Source organism: Microcaecilia unicolor, chromosome 12 (genome assembly GCF_901765095.1).
Source record: "Microcaecilia unicolor chromosome 12, aMicUni1.1, whole genome shotgun sequence".
Lineage (NCBI taxonomy): Eukaryota > Metazoa > Chordata > Amphibia > Gymnophiona > Siphonopidae > Microcaecilia > Microcaecilia unicolor.
The window spans coordinates 14,350,549-14,368,223 of NC_044042.1; the positions used below are offsets into that span (position 1 = coordinate 14,350,549).

Genomic DNA, 17,675 nt, shown 5'->3' on the forward strand with positions numbered 1-17,675 from the left:
TCTTATTTCGTTTTTAGGAAATATTTGAAAATTTTTTGTTTCAGAAATATGTTTTGCGTCAAAAATTTTGATAGTGTTTAATATTTATTTATCATTCCCAGAAAACTAATTCTGGTCTCTTGTGCTTGTGTAACTCGCTTTGAACTGTGAGATACTAGCGGGATATAAGACCAGTTTATCGTTATCGTTGTCATCATCATCATCATTTGATATACCACATAGCAATTCCACCAAGAACTTCCAGAGTTTTCTTGTGCTAATGTAGCCAATCTGAACGCTGGTTGCACAGGGCTGGTGCAAGGGTATCGGGTGCCCTTCAAAACTTTCAGTCTTACACTCTCTCCCTCAATTTTCAGGCCCCTAATCTGTCCCAACCACCCCCACACCCCCCCTCACACACAGAAACAATGAGGGCACACACACACAATGTGGGCAGTTTCCCTGAATTGGGCACCATTTATAGAGTAGCACTCAGTGCTGCGATTAATGTCCAGTGTTAGGTGTGAAGATTTATACCAGCTGAAATCTGGTGAAAATCATCGTGCCTAAATTAGGTGCGAATCTGTTCTCGCTTACATCTGCTCTTTCAAGTCCTTTAGCATCGCATTCTAGTCGGGAAACCTCTGCTGACGCATTAGCGTAATTTTTCATTAAAAAAGTTTCCACGTTTAGTTTAACACTCGACCAACTTTCTCTTTCTTCTTCCATTATTACAGAACAGATTGATTCTATTGACCTCCAAATTCCTAAACCACACTATTCATCTTGGTCGACTTTCTCTATCCCTTCCCTCACCCAACTCTCCAAAATCATCTCTGCTATGCATCTCACAATTTCTCCCTACCAGCCGGTCGAAAATCGATAGACACTGTCTTCTTCCCTTGGCTTTGAACTTAGTCAGCTCTAGTCTTTCTTCCAGCCAGGTTCCATCAGTTTGGAAACCCGCTGTAGTTAAGCCCATTCTTAAGAATTCTTCTTTAGATCCTTCCTGCTCTGAGCATTACCATCACATTTCCAATCTTTGTTTTCTTTCTAAACTCACAGAACGTGTTGTCTTTGATCAACTGGTACAGTTTACAGATAGTCACCACATCCTTCGCCCCCACCAGACAGGATATTGCAACAATTGTAGCACCAAAACCAAATAACCGCCTTGATAAGTGAATTACACTCCTTTCTTGAGTCTGGTCAGATTATCTTTCTTGTATTGTGTTCAGTTCTGGTCGCCGCACCTCAAAAAAGATATAGAGGAATTGGAGAAGGTGCACAGAAGGGCAACGAAAATGGTAAAGGGGATGGGAGGACTTCCCTATGAGGAAAGGCTAAGACGGTTAGGGCTCTTCAGCTTGGAGAAGAGGCGGCTGAGGGGTGATATGATAGAAGTCTACAAGATAATGAGTGGAATGGAGCGGACAGACGTGAAGCGTTTGTTTACACTTTCTAACAATAATAGAACCAGGAGACATAAGTTGAAGCTAGAATGTGGTAGATTTAAAACAAATAGGAGAACGTTTTTCTTTACTCGGCGCGTAGTTAGACTCTGGAACTCGTTGCCGGAGAATATAGTGACAGCAGTTGGCCTTGCTGAGTTTAAAGGGGGTTTGGACAGATTCCTGAAGGAAAAGTCCATTGAACATTATTAATTTAAATTTTTGTTTGGTTTTTGGGTTTTTGCCGGGTTCTTGAGGATGCTGGGCTTGATGGACCTTTGGTCTTTTCCCAGTATGGCGGTGCTTATGTTCTTATGTTTCCCTTGACTTATTTGCCGCTTTTGACCTTGTTGATCATCCTCTTCTTCTGGCTCATCTCAATTCTATTGGCATTTCCTGAATCCAGCACTGTGGTCCCCTTTTACAAAGCTAAAAAGGAAGTACCGCTGGGCTACCGCAGCAGCCTGACAGCAGTTTCCACCCCCAGTGTGCCATCATGACCGGCACTACAAAAAGATTTGTATTTTTTTAATGCTGGTGTGTACCCAAGCGTGGGTGGCAGTAAGGGATCCCCTCAAAATGACCGCACGGCAAATGCTTCACTTGCCGCACGACCATTTCCTGAAAAAAAGAAAGACCTACCTTTTACCTGCCTCGGCCTCGGCAGCTGCGGGGCGGGGGTTGGGGGTTGGGAAGGAGTAGCAGGCACAGGGCCACAGTGCTCAGGCACACGCAATGGGCTCTGCCACTCCCCTCCCCCAGAACAGGAAGTTGACTTCAGAGAGGCAGGGGATTGGCAGAGCTCACAGCGCATGCCTGAGCACTGCGGCCCCAGCCTGCTTCTCCTTGCTTTGCCCTTGCCGCAGCTCATTGGGAGCAGCAGCAGCTGCAGGAGAGAGGTGGGAGATGCTGAATGGAAGGGGGATAAATGATAGACAGAAGAGGGGAGATGCTGCATGGAAAAGGGAGTAGATGGATGCTGGATTGAAAGATGGGGATAGTGGAGATATTGGATGGAAGGGGGAGAGAAAGAGGAGAGACGCTGGTTGGAAGTTTGGAGGAAAGAGGGAGCAAATACTGGATGAATGTGGGGAGGAGAGAGAGGGAACATGCTGGAAGTGGGGAGAGAAAGGGAATGGGACTTGATATACTGCCTTTCTATGGTGTTTTGCAACTACATTCAAAGCAATTTACAAACTACAGACTGTCCAAAATACAGCAGTGAGACTTGTCTTCACTAAAGCCCGGTTCGATAGCGCGATGCCTCTACTTGCTAAACTTCACTGGCTTCCGATCAAGGAGCGCTTTGAATTCAAGGTTTGCACCATGGTTCACAAACAGGCTCATTTTCAAAGCACTTAGCCTCCCAAAGTTCCATAGAAACCTATGGAACTTAGCCTCCCAAAGTGCTTTGAAAATATGCCTCTTTCAAAATCATCAACGGGGATGTCCCAGGTTACATGCTGAATATGATTGACTTGCCGACCAGAAATGCTGACCCATCCTCAAGATTATATCTCACCTTGCACTATTCCAGCTGGAAAGGCTGTAAGCACGGATCTATTCAGGCGTCAAGCTTTCCCTTCATCAGTGCGCAACTGTGGAATGCAGACATAACCAGTCTGAGAGACTACCTTATCTTTCGCAAAGGCACTAAAAACGCATCTGTTTACCAAAGCATTTTCTCCGGGAACAATATAGGACTATCGCCTCTGCCAGTTGGCATAAGTGGATCCTGATTATTCCTATTCTAATGTACTGTTATATGTAAAGTATCCTTTCTTTCTTGCCCTTCTACTCTACTATTCTCATTTGTATCTGATGTCACCCAGAGTTCTCTCTCTCTCTCTCCGGTTTATGTAAGCCACATTGCGCCTGCATGTCTGTGGGGATAATGTGGGGTATAAATACCTTAATAAATAAATAAATAAATATTATATACAGGTACTTATTTTGTACCTGGGGCAATGGAGGGTTAAGTGACTTGCCCAGAATCACAAGGAGCTAGAGAGGTAGATGATGGAAATGGGGAGGAGAAAGAGGGGAAATGCTGGATGGAAGTGGGGAGGAGAAAGGGGCAAGCTGTAGACAGACAGTCAAAAGAGGGAAATTGAAGATTGGATAGTAAGAAAGAATTAAATCTGGAGAGAGGCAGAAAATAAATTGAAGAAAACTGAAAGAAAAAAGAGGAGAGAAAAATGACAAACGAACAAGAAATCCTGGCAACAGAGTTAAGAGAAGATGAGAAAAGTAGAAACCAGACACTGGGACCAACACAATTGAAAATAAGTATGTGGCTAGACAACAAAGGCAGAAAAAAAGAATTGTATTTTTATTTTAAGATAAAGTAATGTGGTAGTTGTGTTAATTTTTTGTTTTATTTGTAGTTGCTAACTTGTAGTGTAGTCAATGGACTATTGAATTGTTATTATAGCAGAGTGTATTTTTGGGGGGATTGCAGCTGAATTGTTGTCTATATATTTTATTAGTTTATGGTTACTGTTAGGAGTTCTTTTGTTGTCCCAGGGTCTGGTGTACTATTTTCAATTATGCCTTTTTATATGCTCCATGGCTGGTAAAATGGGTGTGGCTACTACAGGGGCAGAGCCATAGAAAGTGACCCTGTATGAGTACCTTTTATCCCACAAAAAAAACAACCCAAAAACTAGATGCCTTTTGGTATGAGTACGTACAGCGTCCCTGATGGACGTCTTTATGCCACTATTTAATATCTGTAGTATATAACACAAACAAAACGAAATGATGGGGCTGCACAAAAGTTCGAGTTACAATGCCTTTGTGAATCCACCTGACTGTGGGAATGGAGCATTTCCTTTGTAATGAAGGCTGTGAATGATTTGTGCAAGGCCACAGGGATGGGTTCTGAACTCTAGTCTGTTTATGGAGAGCATTTAATCCTCACAAAATGAGAACCCTCCCCCCGCCCAGACTCGTTGGCTTAGAAGAAGCTTAAGTGACGGTGCGGCGTCCAATGGGCATCAAGTGCTCCGACCCTCCATCCAAGCAACTCTATTTGCCCCGCACAAAGATGGGTTTCCTCCGTCCTTGCTCCGCCCTCACGTACAGCCGGCTCAGCGATTGGTCGAGAGCTCGGTCTCTTACGTCAGCTCGTTACGTAGGTGGCGATTGGCCTCGCTGGGGTGCGGGAGGCGGGTGCTGCTGGCTACGCGGCCGCGGGAGCGCGCTGGAGGTGGCGCCATCGGCTCAGTCTGGCGCCGTTTGTTGGTGGCTCGAGCGGGAGCCGGAGTCCCGGGCGGCGCCGTCGTGCTTTCTTGAGGCCGGGCGGGGGACAGTAGGCCGCGCAGGGGGCTTCCCGCTCCCCGAGCTGGCGATGGTTGTGGGCCTGGCGGCGGCTGCTTCTCGCCGGCTTCGGAGTTAGAGGGAGGCCCGGGTGCGCGTCAGGCAGCGACGGAAGAGCCGGCCGGGGCCCCAGGGCGCAGCTCCATCCCGCGGGATCATGAACCTGCTTCGGGGCTCCGCAGCCAAGCTCGTCCGCTCCGCAGCACCCGTCAGCGGCTGAAAGTCCCAACACACCGGAGGTGAGGGGGGGGGGGGTTAACTGTGGGAAGGAGAAGCTACAGGAACAGGTGGGAGATTAGTGAGGTTCCTGTGGGGGGAGGGGGAGATCCGTGGGGTTGTGATTACATGGAGAAGTGGGGGAGGGTCCATGGGGTTATGATTACATGGAGAAGTGGGGGAGGGTCCATGGGGTTATGATTACATGGAGAAGTGGGGGAGGGTCCATGGGGTTATGATTACATGGGGGGGATCTGTGGGGTTGTGATTACCAGGACAGGTGGTGGTGGTGGGGGGAGAGAGTAAGATCCGTGGGGTTATGATTACATGGAGAAATGGGGGAGGGTCCATGGGGTTATGATTACATGGGGGGGATCTGTGGGGTTGTGATTACAAGGACAGGTGGTGGTGGTGGGGGGAGAGAGTAAGATCCGTGGGGTTATGATTACATGGAGAAGTGGGGGAGGGTCCATGGGGTTATGATTACATGGAGAGGGGGGATCCGTGGGGTTATGATTACATAGAGAAGTGGGGGAGGGTCCATGGGGTTATGATTACATGGAGAAGTGGGGCAGGGTCCATGGGGTTATGATTACATGGAGGGGGGCGTGGGGTTATGATTACATGGAGAAGTGGGGGATCCGTGGGGTTATGATTACGTGGAGAAGTGGGGGAGGATCCATGGGGTTATGATTACATGGAGAGGGGGGATCCGTGGGGTTATGATTACATGGAGAGGAGGTGGGGGGGATCCGTGGGGTTATGATTACATGGAGAGGTGGGGGTTTCTGCTGTGGATCACTGGGGGGGGGGGAGTCTGGGAATTGACTGCTGCTAGGGAAGATTAGAGGAACAGTTGGGAGATGTGGGGGTTACTTGTAGGGGGAGGTTTAAGGGAACAGATGGTTACTGCCAGCGAAGATAGTGAATTAAAGAAACAGGTGGAGGGGGTATTGTATGGACCCATTGCTATCTGCGAGTGGTGCTCTACTGGGAGAGGATCAGAGGGAACGGGGTGGGTCTGTGGGAGATCCAAGGCACAAGAAGACTTATGTCCGGTGTTCGTCTGGGAGATTTCAGACGCTCAAAGATTGATATATGGGCAATTAGTATTATAGGCTTTGTTTTTATGGGTATTAGTGCTCTCCAGATTACATCTTTTGTTTCAAGCCAGTGGTTAAAAGAATTAGAAGATGCTAATGAGGAAGAATACTCTGTTGCTTAAATTAAAAAAATATATAGTTTATTGAAAAGGTAAGTCGGTTAACATAGTTTGAATCATTCTTGCAAGAAAGCTGTTACCGTTAATAGTTTAAAACTGTTAAGATTTTTTGAATTTGTACCGACAGCATTTTTTGTAATGCCACTGTAAAGAGAATCTAACATATTCACTCCAAGATGGAAATATAATATTATAACCTTTAGCTGGAAAGTCCCCTGGTGTGCCTAAAAAGTATAAAATCTTCCAAACGTAAGAGGCTGTAAGTTAGTAGGTAGCATGACATTCAAGCACAAACGCAATTCAGAGCGAGTGACCTATTTATTATGAATAGTTATTGATTCATAAGACAGTGCCTTGAGAATGTTATATTTAGATACTGTACAGTTTGTTCTGTGTATTGCCTTTCATTTATTTTCAAAAAGCAGCACAGAAGATAAGATGACTGCTAGAGGAGACCTGTCAAGTTTGTCTCATCTGAAGGTATAAATCCTTAGTTTATGACAGCATTATGATTTCCACAGCAACATCTTGTGATGTCACAAGTAAAAAGTTATGATGCCTTCAGATAAAGATAAAAAGCTTACATAGATGAATCTGACACAGATGTGTTAAGGAGCTTCTATTCTGTGCCTGTTGCAAAAAATGCTCATGAATAACGTCGTCTTCATGTTTTCTTGTAAATACTGTGAAGTGGTAAGTCATGGGAGAAGGGAGAAAGCGAACTGAGATATGGTTCAAGTGTGATGGTTCAGTAACTCTTCCATGTAGAACAAACAGTGGAATTTGCTCTTAGGTGTCAGAAAGTAGCATGTGATCCTTCTCTTCTGAGCAGCATCGGGTACAAGCTGAGCCTAGGGACTTTCTTCTCTGGGTTTCCCTTTCAGATATTGTAATGCTGTGGAATGCTTGCAGGAGTTGCTAGGTGAAATTAAGATGTTTCACATTGATATCCCCCTACAGATAAGGGACAGTTCTCTCCGACTTGCTCTCAAGATTATATGTTGTAAAGCACGCCCATACAGAGATCCATAATGCATCTGTGTGGTTTTTTTTTTTTTGTATATGATTATGTAATCTTGGGAGAGTATTTGCCTCAACATGTTTACATAATATAGGAAGAAAGCAGGGGTGGTGCGTAAATGTTTTGTGCAAGGGTCTAAAGCTGTTAAAAAAATTGTTGACCGCTTGCAGCAGAAATATTTTTGCAGTTGTGGTAGTGTTTTGATGTTTCTGTTTATTTATGTTTGCACACCTCATTTTCTCATGACTTGCTTCCTTCAAGCAATCTCATCCAATCTTTATGTCTATGAAATGAATCCCAGGGGCCTGATATCTTCAGGCTACATGGGAAGTTTCATTGTTTTGTGTTTGCGGATCCTAAATTGGCCAGCTGGTTTGGGCACATTTGTTTGCTCTTCAGCCCCTTCCCTCCCGAACAAGGCAAGTTTTTTTTTTTATGTTAGACCTTTACTATCAAATGAGTAGTAAACAGTCTGGGAACTCCTAATGATGTTTCTGATGGAGAGTTAATGTTTCCTCTGTAAAACAATTTTACTGTAGCCTTTTTGTGTTCCTAAGGCACTCCCTATAGTGGAAGATTCTGATTTATTAGGGATCAGGCATCATGGATAATTGGCTAATCCATCTAACGCTTGAATAACAAACTCAAATTCCAGAAAAAAAGGTCACACATTCTGAGAAGCAGGAGTGCTTGAAGGCCCTCTTGTTCATGACCTGTATTAGATAACAGTGGAACCAGTGCATTCTGTGAATGAAATGTACCCAATGTAATATCCCCTAGCTATAGGTGAGGGAAGTGACTAGAGTTCAGCTTTTTAACTGAACAACCTGTTTCTCTGATAATGCCACTCAACACATTTTAACAATCTTGCCCTATTAAAAAAAAAAAAAACAACAACAAAAAACTGGCCAGCATTTTCCATTCACATAGTATACTGAATTCAGCACTGCTTTTTCTATGGGTGATGGTGGCCTTTTAAGATGTTTGGTTTATTTTTATGGGTACGTTACCCTATATAACATTCACACTTGAAGTGTTTCAAACAGTGGGAAAACGAATGGCCCTAATTCCAGGATGTTTTGGTAACTTCTGGGTTTGCATTCCATAATGTCTCAGACCTGAAATCCTGCTCTTTGCTAATCTGTGAAACCCTGACCCTGAATGTGAGTTGAGACACTTGGTTTTGAGTTAAGCTTGCAGTGTATATGCTGTGTCCTGTTTTATGTATGGTTAAAGAAAAGGCTAATTCTGGAATCTCTGGGCCAAGCATGGTTATACGTGGAAGTGTTCCCTGATTTGACAAGATCTTGCTGATGGAACCAGTTGTGAAAAAAAGGTGCCGGGCACTAGAAGCAGCTGCCTGTGGGGGACCGCAAGACTCAGAACCAGCCAGGCAGCTGCTTCTATCACTTGTGACAGCTATGCTGCCTCTCTCCTTACACTGAGAAGGCAAATCTTGTCTGTTATGCATGCCATGATAGCATCAAGACTGGATTACTGTAATCCACTCTACACTGGTCTGACTACAAAGGGTCTGCACCAGCTCCAGTTGATTCAGAATTCTGCATGAAAAGACAGTGCCTAGATGACTACAACCGTGTTATTCCTCCAGCATCTTGTAGGATTAACTCAAGTGAAGCACAGATTTCTTTGAGTGAAAGAATGACTGCACAAGGTCTTCTTGTAACAGACTCCTGTCCTTTCATCCCTTGATATGAATCTGATGGTTTTGATGATATCTAGAAAAATTAGTTTCTTCCTCATAGTTCAGAGATCCTGGATACCCAGAGTAAACACTGAAAAACTAGGCTCTAGTTTTAGACAATTGGTTTCTATTATTGTAAATAATATGCTTTTGTGTCATATGAATCATGATTTTGGGTAAGTAGGACAGGGTTGAGTACTGCATGTAACACTTGGATAGTTAGATGCTGTGGGATTTAGCAGTCTTTTTAGCCAAAATAACACATGTATTTATTTATTAGGATTTTTTTTACCACCTTTTTTGAAGGAATTTACTCAAGGCAGTTTACAGCAAGAATAAGTCAAACATAAGCAATAGACAATTACAGCAGTAAAAGTATTCAAATAACAGTACAAGTATGGCATGATATACTACATTAACAGTGTCAACACAATACACAAACATTTTAATAGACAGCATAGAGTGTCCCTAGATGGAACATATAGACAAGAACATAGTCGCTGCCATACTGGGACAGACCGAAGGTCCATCAAGCCCAGCATCTTATTTCCAACTGTGGCTAATCCAGGTAAGAGAGAGTAAAAGGAGTAAGAAAATAAGGAACTAATTTAAAGAAAGTTGCAAATGAGGTCAGAAAAGTGCTTGAACATTATTTTAGCTAGGGTAGGAGTGGCTAACCCATGTCCTGCTGTAGGTTGTGCAACTGGTGTCATTCCTTGTGTGTGTGACAAGCAAGTTAGTTACTTCTCCCATTAAAGGCCTGGTTGAAGAGCCAAGCTTTTCACCTGCTTCTTCTAGTAGAGATAGTCTTGTGTTAAGCAAAGCCTTTCAGGGAGTGCATTCCAGATTGTGGGGGCTACTCTGGAGAAGGCTCGCTTGCGGGTATCACATCGTGTGATGTCCTTTGGAGAGAGTGTGGTTAGGGATACTCCTTGGGAGGACTTTAGTGACATTGGAGTTGTATAGAGGGAGATCCTGTTTTTCAGGTACTCTGGTCCTTTTCCTTTAAGGGCCTTGAAGGTCAAACATAGTTTTAAATTTGGTCCTGTATTGTACTAGTAGCCAGTGAAGTTTTTGCAAATATGGTGTGATGTGGTCATGTCGCTTACAACCTTCTGTTAGTCTTGCTGCGGCATTCTGAATCAATTGGAGCTGGTGCAAACCCTTTGTAGTCAGTCAGACCAGTGTAGCGTGCATTACAGTAATCCAGTCTTGATGTTATCATGGCATGCACAACTGAGACAAGGCTTTCCTTCTCAGTGTAAGGAGACAGGCAGTGTAGTTGTCGCAAGCGATAGAAGCTGCTCTTGAAGGTTGCTTGGATTTGGGGGATCAGAGTACGTGTTGAATCGAGCTGTATTCCAAGGTTCCTGACTTGCGATTTGAGGGGGAGTTCGTATTTCCCCAAAGAGATTTTGATAGTAGGTATGTGCCCACTTGTTAGGGACCCATAGAAACTCAGTTTTACTTGGGTTCAGGCAAAGTTTGCTGTTTTTAGCTCCTTCTTGAATTGATGTTAGGTAGTTTATTCAGGGCTGTGGGCAAGTCAGGTTCAATGGGTATAAGTAGCTACGTGTCATCCGCTTAGATGAAGAACTGAGTGAAAGTCGACCAGATCAGCCCAGCTAGTGGATTGAGGTAGATATTAAACTGAATAGGTGACAGTATCGATCCTTGTGGTACCCCACAGGTCAGTGCTCATGGTGGCGATGAGGTGCTGACGAACACTATGGACTGTTGCCTGTCTGATAGATAGGATCTGAACAGGCAAGTACTATTCCACTGATACCTGTTTCTGCCAGTTGTGCTAGCATATTGTGATCCACAGTGTAAAAGCTGCTGAGAAGTCTAGCAGTACTAACACCAAGGCAAATCCCCTGTCTTGGTTTCTGTGAAGATCATCTAGTATGGATACAAGGATTGTTTCTGTGCCATAATCGAGCCTAAATCTAGGTTGACATGGTTCTAGCCAGTTTCCCTCTTCTACCCAATCATTGAGTTGATCAAAGACTGTTCTAAAAATGGGGTGTTGGATACTGGCTGGTAACTTTCAAGTTTGTCCTGGTCAAGACTGTTTTTCTTCAGCAGAGGATGCCCTACTGCTCTTGAGGAGTTCATGATTTTTGTGGCACCTTCTGTGAGGCCCATGCGTGCCTGCTGCACTGTTTTTGATAGGCAGGGGTTGAGGGAGCAGGTAGTTGGTCCAAGGTCTCAGGATTTTGCCAAGGCCCTCCTCTGTTATTGGGTTAAGAGACCCATATGTCTGTGAGGAGGGGGCGAGTTTGTGCACACATCTTCGGTCATGAGAAATTTTATAGGCTGCATTAACTTGAATAATGTCAGTCAAGCGAGGACGTAAGAGTGCCTATTAGGTCAGTTTGCAGTTCATTTGGGATCTAAACACACCCTTGTGTGCTGTTTTGTCACATTATTTTTTCTTTGCAAATGTCAATAGTGTTTTGACTGTAGGTACATATATGTCACAGAGGTCAGATCAGGCGACAGTCATACACGAGACTTGAGACCATTGCGTAGTTATTCCAGCCTTTATCAGAATCGGTGAAAGACAAAAGGTGGGGGGGGGGGGGGGGGGGGGGGGGGTAGCATTTTGGCAAGGAAACAAGGTTGCTTTGAGTATTTCCTTTGCAATTTCCATTAACAAAAAAACACTGTTTTGCATTTAGGGCATATTTCAAGATTTGTAAGATTCCATTGCAGTTTTATCAGGGATTGTTTGGGGTTTGTGGTCTAAACGTCTCTTTGTTGCTGTTTTCAAGTATTTAGCCAAGTAAAGCTTTATGTAAACTTATGTTTAAACTTTTTGTACTTACCTGAAGAAATGTAATGTATGCTGAAATTTGCATGGTACTCTGAAAGCTTTGGAACAATTTCATTGAACTGTGGGAACTATCGCGGGTATACACTTTGGGAGGGGGGGGGGGGGTTGCTGCATGTAACTGTAGTGTAAATTTAAAACTGGCTGTTATGCTGTAGAGCCTGAAACCCAGGGAAAGTACCATAGTACCTGCTTCCTTAAATGCAGCACTGGCTTGATTATAACACATAGAGGCACATTTTTAAAGCGCTTAGACTTACAAAGTCACCTCGTAACCTATGGAACTTTGTAAGTCTAAATATTTTGAAAATGAGCCCCATAGTGTTCTCTCTGCTTGGCATATAATTTTTACAAAACTGGCATATATAAATGAATTAATGTAATTGGAACAGAAGATATGTCTTTGGTAGCTTGGCAGACACGGACACGTAAGAATCAGAAATGCATGGGAAAATTTGGTTAGAAAGTTGGCAAGTACTTTGGAGTTCTTCTATTTTGATCCTTGTAAAGTGTTTGCGACTAGCTTGGTGGTTTCAGGTTTTTTGCCATATGCTGGTGAAAGCAAGTGATCAACTTTCCTGGATGACTAACATTCTCTGGGGATTGAGGAAGGGAGAAGGGGATGGAGTTCAGGTACTGAAGTACCATGCAGGCCACAGCCCTGGAGGCGACGTTGTCAATTGCTGGGAATCCCAAAAGAGAGGGTGTTGAAAATGAGACACTTCTTTGTCAGATCCACATGTGGCAGAGATGCCAGGTTAGATGGCTTAAAAACATATCTTACTTTTTTTGCATCATCTTATCATGCAGTCCTCTATATTTTGTTACCTCGTCCACCTGAAAGGCAGAAAAACTGTACCTTCTGCTAGAACTTAGAATGAAGAGCTTTCTCCTTTTCCCTCTACATTGGTAGTTTAAGCATACAGACATCAGTTAATTCTACTTGTAGGCCAGCAGTAGAGATGATTATTCTCTTCCTGCTGTTTACAGGAATTCTGGATGTTGTGCATGGAAAGAACTATCCCATGTCTTGGATCTCTGCATCCACCTGGCAGGAATTTGCAGGATTCTGCCTAATTGACACAGTAGCGATTCTGCAGAATGAAGCCCCTGAAAGAAGCTGTGTTCCCCATGTGAAGGTGTGATATTGCACAGATTAACCTGGTGAGGGCTCCACAGCAAAGATCCTTATCATGCTGAGAAACCTAGGTATCTCACTTCCTTATTCCAGTTCTCTCTGTCCCCAAATGTGACAAAGGTGAAAGACCTTGGAATATTTCGGGAACTTCCAGTCACTGCTACAATAAAGCTTCGTTGTCTTTTCATGTAGAATGCTTTGGTTTGGTGGCAGCCTAGGAGTGTGAGGCTTAGCAGGATGTGATCACGTTGCCATGGCTTACCTGTTGCAGAGAGGCCTTGGAAACCACGTTCTGATAACAAGAAAATCTTTCAGCAGAATTGGAAAGAACCACCGACTGTTTTCCCCACTGAACTCTTGTGATCCGATTACAGGGAAAAAGCTGATGAGGGAAAAAAACAAACTGTGTGGGCTGTAGAAGTCATTCATTTTATCAGTGACTGCACTAACACAGCTTGTGTACCCAATGCACTGACCTTCTTCATTCTCTGAAACCGTGCCTCCAATGTCAGCACGGCAGCAGTGGAGCAAGCAAAACCAAAATGCACCAGAGCTGATGGAAGATTCAGCAAAGATCAGTCACACGGTGTGACAAGGTGAGGCTGTTAGTCTGTTGAATGGTTTTTCTGATCAGTGATTGGCTGTTGATCCCGTGAGGATATTGACAACACTGTGTTCAGTATTGGTTGTTCTGCATTAACGTTTTCTTTTTGATTTCAATATGAAGTTGCTTTTACTAGAATTGACTTCAATACACCTTGTTTTCAGCTCTAACCTGGATTCTCCTCAATATATTTGTTCATATCAGTAACTGGGGTGGAAAAGAATTTGTTTTACTATAAATCTCTATACCTGGCAAGAAAGGGATGGTGTAAACTGATGTGCCATTCATTTTTTCAAAACACGTTTCTGACTAAAGAACCACTGTCATTAAAAAAAACAAAACAAACTCTTCTGGGCCTCTATATAGTAATACCAATTGCAGCTTTCTGTGGAGTGGTGATTGGCCTTATTGACCTGTTGACCGAGTGCTGTTAGTTGTTCACTGAATGGAAACTTCCCTCCACACTGATTTGCCCTTGTGTAATTTTTCAGGACTCGGGGTGCATCCGTTAGAGAATCTGAGTAGGTATCAGATTCTGCTCAGTTGCAGAATGCATTGGGTTCTTTTGAAAGTAATTAAGCGTTCTATTTTGTTTGTCTGAATTTTGAAAGCTGAGTGCTGTTTGAACTTTAAAAGCTAAGTATTTCCAACTTGCTGTGGATAAGAGATTCATGAGTAAGTTTTGTACTGACTTCAGTGTTTTTGGAACTTGGTACAATGTTTAAAATTTTGTTCAAGTGATTTTGAATTTTTACACAGAAATTTTGTTTTGAACACGACACGGATTTAAAAGTATTGTCATGATTTAAAGGCAGAAAAAAGACATTTAAAAGTTTGTGGAGCCAGTAGCCCTATGATAGAAATCAAACACTGACAAATTTGCAAATATCTTTTTGTCATGCTGTTAGTCGTTCACTGAATGGAAACTTCCCTCCACACTGATTGCCCTTGTGTAATTTTTTCAGGACTCGGGGTGCATCCATTAGAGAATTTGAGTAGGTATCAGATTCTGCTCAGTTGCAGAATGCATTTGGGTTCTTTTGAAAGTAATTAAGCGTTCTATTTTGTTTGTCTACTGCTGCTAGGTAAAAATTGAAACCCTAGAAACTCGATTAGAGTAACCCAAAAGAGACTGCTGTGGTTCTTTTGCTCAGCCAGGTACATGGGACTGAACTGTCGAAAAGCTTTCAGAGTTGTTACTTGCTTTGCTACTGTGCAGCCTCCAGATGGATGCCATTGTTCAAGTTCATCAGTACTCGAGAGCTTGAGAGAATTGTGACTTTGCATAGTACCCTGAAAAGCACTTAAGAAGTTGTTCTGGTTTTCCTTTTAATATCACCGAGGGCCTCCAGCAGAGCCGCAAATGTTTCATTTCTGTTGACCTGTTGCTTTTCTAATTCTCCCTGCTCACAACTGTGTTTGCCATATTACAAACAAGCAAAACCTTTCATTACCACCCAAGTATGAGATTTCATCTGACAGACACGCATACGCCTTGCTAAATATATTTACTAGGTACAGGGTTTCACCTGCAGCTTAGAATTAGGGTCTAGATTCTTTGCTTGCATGCTGGCATTTCACTGAATTGGTTTCCAAGGGAAAGGAGATCAAATTCAATTATAATGTATGTATGAAAAGGACCAGAACTTTCTAAAAACCTTTTTGATAATGGAAAAGACATTAAAGTTGATATGGCACTATTAAAAAAAACAAACCAAAAAAAGAAGTGCAGTTTTGGAAGCTTCTCTGACACCCATTGTTTTCAGCGTGGTCAGGAGTTTGAGGGTGAATCAGTAGGTATGTTTTGAATATGGCATCAAAACACATGCCTGCCTTACATACCTAGAAAACTTAAGGGCCAGTTAACTTTTTCTTTTTTTCCCCCCTTTTTACTTGCTTTACTGTTGAGTATTGTGTTCAATTCTGGTCGCTACATCTCAAGAAAGATATAGTGGAATTGGAAAAGGTGCAGCGAAGGGCGACTAAAATGATAGCGGGGATGGGACGACTTCCCTGTGAAGAAAGACTAAGGAGGCTGGGGCTTTTCAGCTTGGAGAAGAGACGACTGAGGGGAGACATGATAGAGGTATATAAAATAATGAGTGGAGTGGAACAGGTGGATGTGAAGCGTCTGTTCACGCTTTCCAAAAATACTAGGACTAGGGGGCATGCGATGAAACTACAGTGTAGTAAATTTAAAACAAATCGGAGAAACGTTTTCTTCACCCAACGCGTAATTAAACTCTGGAATTCGTTGCCGGAGAATGTGGTGAAGGCGGTTAGCTTGGCAGAGTTTAAAAAGGGGTTAGACGGTTTCCTAAAGGACAAGTCCATAAACCACTACTAAATGGACTTGGGAAAAATCCACAATTCCAGGAATAACATGTATAGAATGTTTATACGTTTGGGAAGCTTGCCAGGTTCCCTTGGCCTGGATTGGCCGCTGTCATGGACAGGATGCTGGGCTCGATGGACCCTTGGTCTTTTCGCAGTGTGGCATTACTTATGTACTTATGTACTCGGTCTCTTTGCTATATTGTTGTACTTTATTATTTAGCTCTTTGTAATCTTGTTTCAATATACCGTGTTGTCATGCATATAATGCACATGTTATATGCATTTTTACAAATCGCATGCACATCCTGCATGCTGTATGCATGATTGCGCTGTACCGGTGTTTTTTTTTTTTTTTTTTTTAGTAAGATGCGCTAATTGCAAAATTAGTGTGTTTTTAAGGCTTTTTCTTTTAGACTTTTTTGCAAGTTTTGTTCACTAATAATGTCTGCAAGAATCTAAAAATAAGAGGCCTGAAAAACAAACCTGTTATTTTTGCAACCAGTGTCTTAGAAAAATAAACTGGTGTAGCATGCATTATCCTCCTGATTGTATAAAGGTCACCAAAAATTGCTTGCACAAATTTAGGCTCGTTTCCAGTTTGCACTGACAATTTAATTGAATAATGTGAGCCAGTTAATGCTAATGGCATTTTTAACAAGCAATTATTGATAATTAGATTTAATTAGGACCAGTGTGCGTAAAGTTAGGTGTGAGATCGGCGCCTAAAATTTACATGCGGTCCAAAAAAAATGGGGGGGTCATGGGCGTTTTGGGGCGGTTTAGAGTTACACATATAGTTATGGAATAATGGTGTTCCGTGTGTAAATTTAGGTATGGGCATTTGCGCCATGTTTTCGTTGGTGCATATGGCCTCGCCTAAATTTGCGCACAACTCTCTGCTTAAGCACGTATTCCATAAATCGCACCAATTTTTTTAGGCGCCACATATAGAACCTGGCCCTATTTGTGTGGGTGCATTATACCAATTTTTACATAGAGACGCAATTTGTGCGTGTTAAATGCGTGGGTGCGTTATATACTAAAAATATGGATAATTGATTTATTAGATTGTGCTGATGTTTGAGTGTGTTGCATTTTTCGAGTTTGTGTGTGTGTCTTACCACCATTTGTTTGATTCTCAAATTTTGCCTGCTTCTAGGACCATGACGGGGATAAGACATTTGTGGGTTTTAGGGTATAGGATGGTTTCGGAAATGAAATCTTAGTGTGGGCAGTTGAACTGAGACAGTTCAGAAAGCTCCAAATTTTAGAAGCCAGGTGCAAGGCTTTAGGAGCTCGTGTTACCTGGCTCCTAGGAATTTTCTAGCTGTCATCGCTGGTTTAACCCATTAGTGCCCAGTGTTCCCATATGTTCTCATATTTGTTCCCACATATGGGAACATTGGGCTAATGAGGTCCTAAGAACTAGGTCGATGACTATTATCTTATGCAAAAACACACAGAATCCTGTCACCAGATAGGTACTGTATAGCACAGGCAACAGCAGTGCAGACTTTATACACACTGTCCTGTCAGTGTGTTTCAGATCTTTTGTCTGTCTGTCTTCGTTTGGAATTTAGTATGAGAGAGGGAATGTGATAAATCACTTGAATATGTAAAGATGTCCATTCAGAAGAAGCAAACTGATTCATATGATAGAATAACTCCCTATTTGGTAAAATTGCATTGGCTACCTGAAGAGGCAACAGCAGTATTTAAATTATATGTAATGGTTACCTTAATTATTACACGGTCATACCTAACTGACTTAATAGTTTTTCCGACCCGATATGGTCAAAGGCCAAATAGACAACAGATGTCGGTTAAGTTTCCAGATCTGAAAGG

General features: G+C 42.8%; 1 protein-coding gene across 6 annotated transcripts in view; it reads left to right on the forward strand.

Annotated features, from left to right (window-relative positions):
- The first annotated feature begins 4,650 nt into the window (after positions 1 to 4,650).
- HIPK1 (homeodomain interacting protein kinase 1) overlaps positions 4,651 to 17,675 on the forward strand; it is a 98,805-nt gene continuing 85,780 nt past the window's right edge. For all 6 annotated transcript variants that reach the window (XM_030221851.1, XM_030221853.1, XM_030221854.1 and 3 more), the window contains exon 1: positions 4,651 to 4,990. The gene's annotated coding sequence lies outside the window, so the exon portion shown is untranslated. The remainder of the gene's footprint in view (positions 4,991 to 17,675) is intronic.